Source organism: Urocampus carinirostris, chromosome 10 (genome assembly GCF_059441175.1).
Source record: "Urocampus carinirostris isolate Australia breed hairy pipefish chromosome 10, RoL_Ucar_1.0, whole genome shotgun sequence".
In the NCBI taxonomy this organism is placed as follows: domain Eukaryota; kingdom Metazoa; phylum Chordata; class Actinopteri; order Syngnathiformes; family Syngnathidae; genus Urocampus; species Urocampus carinirostris.
In genome coordinates, this window is record NC_142358.1 from 9,096,786 (window position 1) to 9,105,473 (window position 8,688).

Genomic DNA, 8,688 nt, shown 5'->3' on the forward strand with positions numbered 1-8,688 from the left:
TCACCACGATGATTAAAATATAATTGTCCCAAATGTTGTGGTTTCCCACAAGTTGTAACTCCACGTCATCCGTTTTCTGGTAATGGATAAATGGCAGCACGGCGGCGCAGTGGTCAGCGCGTGTGCGGCACAGTTCTGAGGTCATGAAATCGAACTTCCTGTGTGGAGTTTGCATGTTCTCCCCGTGTTTGCGTGAGTTTCCTCCGGTCACTCTGGTTTCTTCCCACATTCCAAAAACATGCATGTCAGGTTAATTGGCTGGTCCAAATTGTCCCTAGGTGTGGATGAGCAAGTGAGTTGTCTGTCTCTGTGTGCCCTGCGACTGGCTGGCAACCAGTTAAGGGTGTCCCCTGCCCACTGCTTGAAGATAGCTGGGATGGGCTCCAGCACCCCCGCGACCCTACTGAGGATAAGCGGTGCAGATAATGGATGGATGGATGGATGGATGGATGGAGATACAGGCAGGGGTAGCTTAGATGAGTTGTTAGGCTAGCTGAGGCAGTAGACCAGACCTGCAGATGTGCTTATGCTTTGTCTCCCAATGGCACCTTAGTTGATTCCTAAACCCGATAATATTCCAAGGAGTAACTGCTTGTGATCACCATTTGTTTGCACTCCTCTGACTTACCTCAAAATTCAGTTTAATTGAAAAATGTATTTTCAATGTAACAAGCCACTGAAAATACTAGCTGTAGTTTGTTCTGTTGGAGAAATTGCAGGTTCGATAATCGAGAGAAAAGTCTTCTCATATGTGGATAAGGAAAATGGACAGGAGCCAGCCTCGTCGGAGGGAGATACAACTTTTATTGATGCGTCAATGAAGATCTCGGAGAGCTGGGAACATGACAGTGTTTTTAAAGCTGGTAGCGACGATTAAGCTTCGATTACACCCCAAAAGGCGGTCCTGTATCACGTATCAAGTTCAGAGCGTCCCGTCCCTTGCACGCTATCTTCAAGGAAACTTAATGTCGCCAAGAGTATCTTCAAGGATGTCTACCCGACCTTTTCCCACAACTGTAAGCAAGTCTTTCTAAATTTCTACATGTATGTATGCAAATCTATTCTACAAATGCAAGTGTATTTACCACAACAGTTCCAGACACGTCGCGTTCACAGACATTCACACCCACTCAACACACAACACCCTCCCTAACGTGCCTCTGTGATAGCATTTGCTGTGTGTTGTCTGCTCAAAAAAGAATGTACAATACATTGATATCCATGACAACAAAGACAATTCAATAAAAAATCCGCAAAGCCATATTATTTTTTAAGCATTTTTTTATGAGAGAGAGAGCCATACCAAATATTTAAAAAAAATGACAAAACTGCCAAACCGCTCTACAGACAAAAGTTAAATTTTCAGCGCCTTTCATTTCATTGTGTGAGACCATTTTTGTGCAGAGATCCGCCCACCCCTACTGCTCACCTAATCAAATTGTTTGCGTTCTTGGCTGGAGTTTTGGGGTGTTAACAGTTTCTTCTTTGGGTTTTCATTATAAAGTGTCTCACAATGAACTTGCTTTGATTAATAACCTTCCATATAAAGGATTGATTAGCGCCGTACAACCAAAAGCCTGATGGTGTGACACCATGACTTTACACTGGACCGGGCACATTATGATTTCAGTGTTGATCAGACGTGCAGCTATTTAGAATTTGAATGTGATAGAGGAAATTTGCAGGTTCAGTTTAGCCTTTTATTTCCGAGCCATATGTACTTATAAAAAGAGCCATATCTGGCTAGGAAATGCAATATATCAACGCAAAGTTGCAAGTTCATGAAATGAGTGTGTTTTGAATGTGTGTTTGTTGGGCATTCACCCACATTAGCCAGGTCATTGGCTGTCTCAGGGAGAGCCCGCGGATACACTCTTAGTTTATCTGGCTGGCTGAGCATGGCTGCACTCAACAGCACAGGTTTTCCAGAGCAATGCTACTAGAGAGAGGGAAAGAAAGCAGCCCCTTGGCTAATGATGTTAGTGCATTCATGAAAGCAATGAATTAGGAAGCAGCATAGAAGTCATACCTAGAAAGGTAACATTTTCCTCATTACTTTTGTAATCTGCCTTGTTTTCAAGTCACTGTTAGAGTCAGGGGTTTTAAGTAGGGGCGGGCAATACTGAGAATTCTGGTATCGATCCAATCCAAGTAAATAGTCAAGTCAAGTCAAGTTTATTTGTATAGCCCTTAATCACAAAGAGTCTCAAAGGTCTGCACAAATCAAAGACTATAGCAAACCATTATTACAGACTATTAACCTACATGAGGGCAAATGATACACATATTATCAACATAAAGTATAGGTTATTCATATGCAAATACAGGTATTGATCGATACAGATCTGTTATACGATACGTTTTCCTTGGAAATGTTCAAGTCATTGAATAATTGAACACTATCCCCCTTGAGTTAGTTTATAATTACAATAAATACAGTGAAAAGACTTTAGGCACTAAAATTGTTTATTAAATTACTACATTGCAAACTTTAACAGTATAGATTAAGAATAAATATTTATATTACAACATCCATTATCCATCCATTATCTGCACCGCTTATCCTCAGTAGGGTTGCAGGGGTGCTGGAGCCTATGCCAGCTGTATTCAGGCAGTGGGCAGGGGACACCCTGAACTGGTTGCCAGCCAGTCGCAGGGCACACAGGGACAGACAATTTGCTTGCTCATTCACACCAAGGGGAGGATTTGTACCGGCCAATTAACCTGACATGCATGTTTTTGGAATGTAGGAGGAAACCGGAGTGCCCCGAGGCAACCCACGCAGGCATGGGGAGAACATTCAAACAACATTTTCTGAACAAAAGCCATGGTATGCACATGATACATAGTAAAATAACTATTTTCTTTTTATTAATTGATTAATTGATTATTGCTCCAGCAAAGGTCGGGGGGTTCCGTCCCTGTGCGTTGAGCCGACCAGATGAACCAGGTTTTTCCAATGCTGGCGGTCTTGTGCCAGCTGTTCTGCATCCTCTACAGCAACTCCGTGTTGTTGGAGGTCACCCGCAACGACGTCAAGCCATCGAGTGCGGGGTTTCCCTCGTGGTCGTCTCCAGCCTGCGGCCTTTGGGTCAAACTGGAGAATGACTCGTGTCGGATGGTCTGGTGGCAGACGAAGGACATGGCCAAACCAGCGGGTGCGGCGTTGTGCGACCAAGGAAGATGCTCGGGGCTGGCACGTGCGGGCTCTGAGCTCTTCATTGGAGACTCGCTGGGGCCACCTGATGTTCTCGATGGTTCTGAGAGCCCTGCTATCAAAACCGTCGATTCTTGTGGCCAGGGTGTCGTTCACGGGCCATTTTTCTGAGCCATAAAGCAGGATAGAGAGTACGGCGAGGTTGTAAATGCGGAGCTTCGTCTTGCGTGCGATGGTGTGGTGCCGCCAGAGTGGTTTCCAGAGAGACTGCAGAGCAGATGCTGCCAGGGCTCTTCTGCGGAGAATCTCTGGTTTTAGGTCCCCATTGTCTGTCACCGTGGACCCCAGATACACAAAGCTCTTGACAGGCTCTACGATGTCGCTACCAATTTGGATGGGAGGTGGATCTGGTCCATCACCGACATACATGAACTTGGTTTTCGTCCAACTCACTTGGAGGCCAAGCCGCGCTGTAAATGCCCAGAGCGTCTCTCAGCTGGCTGTAGGAAGTGCTGAGCATGATGGTGTCGTCAGCATACTCCAGGTCAGTCAGGTGGTAGTTGCCGAAAGACACTCCGGGTATGCGCTCACTAACCCTGAACATCAGATGGTTGATGATGCAATTAAAAAGGTCGGGAGCAGCCACGCAGCCTTAACGAACGCCACTGGAGATAGTAAACCAGTCGGAGTCAATGCCGTTGATACGGACATAGCTCTCTGCGTTGCTGTAGAGCAGCTTGAAAAGGGCTATGATCCTGGGTGGTGCTCCGAGAGCTTGGAGGATGTTCCACAGTGAAGAGTGGTAGACGGTGTCAAAGGCGGCCTTCAGATCAATGAATACGATATACAGATGGCGATCTTTACCGAATTCACGGGTCTTCTCTATCAGCAAACGGACGGCAGAGATGTGATCTGTTGTGGAGCGGTTGGGGATGAAGCCAGCCTGCTGGGGACGGCGGCAGCTTCTGATTGCTGGAAGGGCACGGCTGAGCAAGATCCTGGTAAAGTCCTTGCCCGGGATGGAGAGTAGGGTTATACCTCTGTGGTTTCCACAGACAAGCCTGTCACTCTTGCATTTCCAGAAGGGCATGATGACTCCTCTGGTCCAGTCGGTGGGAAGCTGCTCCGATTCCCGCACCTGGTTGAATAGGCAGGTTAGCCACTCCACCATGCCATCACCGCCGGCCTTGAGCATCTCGCCGGTAATGGCACAGATGGCGGGGGCTTTCTTGGTGTTCAGCTTCTTCAGAGCAGCTCTCACTTCCTCGGGTATTACAGGGTCTGTGCAGCAGGCGTGCGTCGCTAGGAGGTGTAGTGTTTGCAGTCACTAGGAGGGTGGGATCAGCCGGGATGGTGCTGTGCTGCAAGAGGAGGCTAAAGTGCTCCTTCCAGCGCGCGAGGCAGTTGGCTTCTGTCATGATGAGGTTGCCGTCTGAGTCTTTTACTAGGGCTGTCTTTATGTGTGGGCCACTACGGGCTTGGCGTAGTAGACTGAATAAGCAGCTCATTTTGTTGTTGTTGGGCTTCTGCCTGCCAAAACCTCTCCCTATCTTCAGCGATGGCCACATTGCGCAGGCGGTTCATACTCCGATACTCCGTGAGGTCGCCTCGGAGCCGGGCCTCATGCCGCTGGTCTATGATGTTTAGTGTCCTCTCTGATATCCAAGGCTTTCTCGGGGAGGATCGCGGGCGTCCGAGGACATTGTGAGCAGACTGGAGGACACTTTCCTTGAAGGCCGCCCAGACTGTCAGCTTGTCAGGAGCCAGGGCATCGAGACTGCGGCGGATGGAGCAACTGAAGTCTCTGGCGATGTTGGGGTCGCTGAGTCGGGAGGAGTCGGGGCGAGGCAGAGTCTTGTGCTGGTTGGCTCGGAGCTTTAGCTTGAGCTGGGCCACCAGCAGACGATGGTCTGTGTTGCCAAGCTGTGCTCCTCTGAACACCCGGCAGTTGGTAGCAAACGACTTCCAGCGTCGTGATATCAGGATGTGGTCCAATGCCTTCCTGGTTCTGCCATCTGGGCTGTACCACGTCCAGTGATGGATGCGTTTCCGGGGAAACCAAGTGTCAGCAACACAGAGGTTGTTTTGGTGGCAGAGGAGGAGGAGGCGGTTGCCATTGTCGTTTGTTGTGCTGTCAACGAAGGTGGTGCCGACAGGTGAGCCGGGGGACCGATCATTGCTGGATAGAGTGGCGTTGGCATCAGTGAGGATGATGGTGACGTCGTGTGGTGGGGCTTGGTCGACAGCCTGGTGGAGTTGGTCAAAGAACGCGTCCTTCGCATCCTCATCAGCGACATTGGTGGGGGCGTAGGCGATGATCACTGTCATCTTGCCGTGATGGTGGAGGAAGCGAGCAGACAGTAGTCTGTCGCTTATGGGTGTCCAGCTGATGAGGGACCTCCGGAGGGCTTTTGGAAAGGCAAGAGCCACACCGTAAATGCCGGTTTGACTCTCGGGGCCACTCCAGATATAGCAATGGTTGCCAGCTGTTGTTTCACCATTGCCTTGCCATCGTACTTCACAGAGCCCTGCCAGGGTGATGTTATAGCGACAGAGCTCTCGGGACAGCAGGGTGGCAGCTCCGGGGCGAAGGAGTGTCTGGATATTCCAGGTGGCGACACGGGTCTTACGACGACGGTCAATCCGTACTCGTTTGTCGGGGGCAGCCTGGGGTCTGTTACCATGTTGGTCAGTCCGGCTTCTTTCTCTGGTCAGTTTCGTAACAAAGGGGGTTTCTCCTGGGTGAGTTGTTAGCCCTCCGCAGGATAGTCGGTTGGTGGGGCTGCCACCTCACAGCGTACCGACATGCTGGGGTCTTTGTTTGTCTGGAACCTACCTTGGAGACCGGCCCGCCATGCGTGACCCTACCAGGAGCAAGCTCCCGACGGTATCGCTCTCCTGGGTCACTGGAACACGCAAGCCCCCTCGCCACATCAAGGCCAGACCCATTTTTTTTATTAATGGCAGACAAAAATCTTATTTTCACCTTTACGTCCCGAGTTTGCGCTAAAATTATGAAGAAACTCCAAACAATTAAACTGGATCATGCGGTATCTAAAATTATGAAGAAACTCCAAACAATTAAACTGGATCATGCGGTATCTCTAGTTACCAGCTCAGTGGAGCTTGCTGGTCTTTGTCTCAGACAGGTCATACCTAGGACTTGTAACATAGGTACCCATTGCCTACCTGCTTGGCGCTCGGCATTAGGGGATTTGGTCACCTAATGACTCCCAACGACGGGTGTTGCTGTTACGGGTTCGAAATTACCCCGGGTATCACACAATAATATTGGTTTAAAGAGGCCTCAACCTCACCTACAGAGTTTCTGTAAAATAAGGAGATCGTGTGTTGGTATAAGGCTGTGTAAACCACTCTGCTTGAATCCTTTCACTGATGATTTGGGCGGAAGTGACTCACATTGAAAGCACACCTGTGAACAAATACCGTGCAAAGGTTCCTACCACCACACAGCAATACTGTAAATTGTCGTTGGTATTCCACCAGGTAGATAAATAGATAAAACCATAGAAATTGTGTTTGATCATTTTTAAAGTAAAACAAAGATCTACCACTTTTAAATGAGGGTGTCACATTGCGAAACATCGGTTGGATAGAGCTATCATTTCCCGTACACAGTCACGTGTGTGTATGGGAGCCGACCCCTGTAGAGGCAAGGAAACAGACAAAGATGCGGTATCTCTATTTGGAAGTTATCTTTCTTAACAGGTTTATGAATAATCCTTTTCATTTTTGAATCAGTTTTCCAATGTTCCCTTCGTTTGACCTCAATAAAAACAAACATTTCCCCACCATGCATATTGTCATTCTTTTTATCCCGCAATGTTTTTCTTCTCAATATTCATCAGTAATTACAATAATTCCAACAGTTTTTTTTTTTATGCAGAGGCTTATTTCCAGTCCCAAGTAGGCTCAGTCCAAGATGCCCTCTCAGGCTGAAAATCAATTCACAAACTGCGTCATAAAAAAATAATTGAATCATCTAGTCACTGGCAGGCTCAGACTCAGAATAAACATCGCGGAATACAGATGAAGTATGTAGAAATAGTTCTATGTTCGTATTTCATCCTTTTACCCTTGCAGTCCAAGGTGTGCGCAGATGTTTTTCCCGTGGCTACAACCACCGTTAGTGATGTGAAAACAAATTCAATTGAGTGATTAAAAATAAGTGACAAGATGAACACATGTACAAAGAAACATTACCATACATCAGGGGTGGGCAAACATTTTGAGTCATGTGCTACATATGGTTACAAAATGTGGCCATGGGGCTGGTCCAGGAGACCTATCCAATTTTGTCATATATAAATAAATATATGTGCAGACATCAACACGCTCTTTTTTTAGATTTGTCTTTTATTAGATTAGTTTCATCAAATTGGTTCTTGAAACACTCACAATCAAAGCAATCTCTTATTCAAGGTCCCCGTTTCAAGCACTTAATTTGATTTTTTTGTATTATTGTAGTTGTGTTGTTGTTCTTAGAACAGATTAGTGTATTTACATTCAAAATGAGTCTCTATTTATGAAGTTTTCAGGTTATGAAGCTACTCCCAGAATCAATTGCTTAAATTTGTAAGTAGATGTATCACTGTATATCTGCAGTAGTAGGACTTCTGTAGTATTCCTGTAGTAGGAATTTTGTAGTTCTTCTATAGTAAGACATTTGTAGTATTTCTGAATTAGGATTTGACTTATATAATATTTATGTAGTAGTCTTTCGTAGGGTTCGCGTGGTCGCATTTTTGTAGTATTTCTTTAGTAGGATTTATATAGTGGGATTTTTGTATTGTAGTCAATTTTATTGTAGTGTTTCTGTACTTTTTTAGCAGTAGTACTTTATTATATGTATGTATGTGAGCTTGCACGTGTGAGTCTTAATATATGTGTGTATTTTTGTGTGTGTTCGCACACATTGACGAGGTGGCTGAGTGTCTGTGGGCACAGCAGATGGCCTGTACCGGTCCTCTGGGCTTTCTGCTTTTATTAACTCTCAGTCTTCACTGTTATAAATGTGACTGTAAAAGATGTAATTTAATTTTCATTTTAGATTTTCATTTCATTTTTTCCAATTTATGGTTAAAGTTTTTTGTTAGTAGTTTAGTGCCCGCTTGTTTGGTTGTTACTTTGTTCCTTGCATCTCCATTTCTGGTTTGGTCTTTGTTTCTGGTTTGGATCATGTCATTTTCGTTTCATTTTTTCGTCAACACTTGTTTGTTTGTCCCTTTTCACCTTTTTTTTGATTAAATACCATCCCTCTTTTTGAGCACCCATGGTTCCCCCACAGAATGACCTGACCACCAATAGACCCAGAGGTAGGCATATTCGTTATCCAGACCTTTTAGGTGGATGTTCTGTTTTGAACTGGTATGCCACCTTCCCCCAGAGGGCGCTAACCCGGTTTGGAACTTGGCACACACCTGTCCCTAATTATCCCGACCCTTTATAATGACATTCTGGACAGCACACGTGGTTGGGTCATTCGGTTTTCCGGGGTGGACCCAAATTGG